This window comes from Arachis ipaensis, chromosome B04 (genome assembly GCF_000816755.2).
Source record: "Arachis ipaensis cultivar K30076 chromosome B04, Araip1.1, whole genome shotgun sequence".
NCBI classification, from domain to species: Eukaryota; Viridiplantae; Streptophyta; class Magnoliopsida; order Fabales; family Fabaceae; genus Arachis; species Arachis ipaensis.
The window spans coordinates 127,782,062-127,784,113 of NC_029788.2; positions in this window are offsets into that span (position 1 = coordinate 127,782,062).

Genomic DNA, 2,052 nt, shown 5'->3' on the forward strand with positions numbered 1-2,052 from the left:
TACCTTAATGTTACTTAATATTCATTGATATATCTTATATAACACAGTTCTATCATGATATATCACTAAAAATGTAACTTATTAGTTTTTTATTTCAAAAATGTTATTTGTACACTAAAATTAGCTACTAAAATCAGTTACCAATATATTTATATATAAATACATGTGTGGTTTAATTTATTTTCAATGTGTATTTGTATTTTAATATGTATTTTATACTGGTGACTGAGTTTGATGGCTGATTTTAGTGTACACGTAACATAACTCTTTTTTTTATGGTATCTCACAACCCAACAAGTTAAGGATTAATTCGTCACGGTACTGATGAACTCCATTTAAAGGTTTGTCGCTCGCCAATAATTGCTACACAACGCGGAATTCGAGCTCTCTCACATTTGTTTAAGCAAACTACTAAATTAACTGTACCAACCCAATATGGTTGAATATAACTTATTAGTTAAATTCCAATTGTTATCATTAATGCCATCATATCTATAATCTAAATTAAGGCTGCGAAAATCTCTTCTCAACTTGAGTGGCTGTTTGAAATATTCCATCCTTATTGAGCATATGTATATTGCTGTGAAATGTTCCATCATTATCCATGGAGGCAGTTGAGTATTTACAATTTGTTTGAACTAAAATAACCTGGTATTATATGAATACAGTGTCTACCAATTACTTAGCTTGTTCCTGCTATCTTATACTATTTGTGAACACTTCTAATGAAATGTTGAATATCTCTACATATAATTATTCAGAAGTCAATAATATATAACACCAAAATTCATATATAATTAACTCCATGCCAGTACAAAATTAAACGTTGTGGTCCACATGCAACCATACAAATTTGAAGTTGGATAGTATTTAATGCCATTAAGACTGATGACTAGAGTCTTTCTTCGATATTTCAGAGGAAGAAAAATCTTTTGAATTGAAACAAATCCATATGCATGGCAATTTGTTTGAGCTGATGAATAACCGTTAGAATAATCAAAATATTTTACTTATTAATTCCAAAATTTAATGAAGATGCTTATTCAAAACACGAAATTAGCTAGTCAGACTCCAATGCGAGATTGAATGAAAAAACATGTTAAATTTCAGTTTAATTTTAAGATGTACTCTGTAAAGAGAGCAAAGAAGAGTAATAGAATGAAGGAAAAAATAATAATAATTAAAAAATAAATCCTCACTCCAATATGGACTTAGAAATTTTCTTTTGAACTAGTCAATATGTAAGGCTATGCCGTGGCACCTTGCACTCAACTTGTTTATTAGTGACACAATTGTACTTATTTCAAAAATTCATACTGCATGAAAATAATAAAGAAAAATAGAAAGATATATAAATCAACATCATTACTTGATAATCATGCAATTGACCGAATGTTGATACTTGATATTCCAGTTCTTTGTAGTTTTCAAGTACTCTATACGAAGCTTTCATTTTATTTATTTCACTAAAAAGCTTCCATTATTTTTTATGAATTTTAGATAATGAATTTTTTTAAAACTAATATTTGGGTTGAGTTTGGCTCATTTTGGGGCAGAGCTATTGAACTTGGTTTAGAGAAGGACCCAAGTTAAGATTATTAAGGGGATCAACAGTAACAATTAAAATTTACTTTTTCCTGTTTAATTATATATTAAGCATATATTATATACAACATTATACACACATATTGTTTAATACTTTTATTCTTTAGCGTTTCTTCCCATAATTCTTTAGAGCTTTGTATCCTTCAGAGCTTCCATTATTACCACTATTCTTATTAGAACTAATTACTTAAGTTTCTAATATGCCAATGTTTCAATTTTGTATAAATAAACTCTTTTATTTTGTGAGGGATCTTCTTTATGTTTTGAGAGATATGTAATAAAAATTAAATTAACTAATTATTAGATAGTTAAAAAAATCATTCTAGATCAAATTTAATCTCACACCATTTTTTTCCAGAAAAAAGACTTAATAAGAACTTATTAATAAAGCCTATATATTTTATCAATAACTATGCTATGTGTATATTAAAAATTATTTGCTAATTC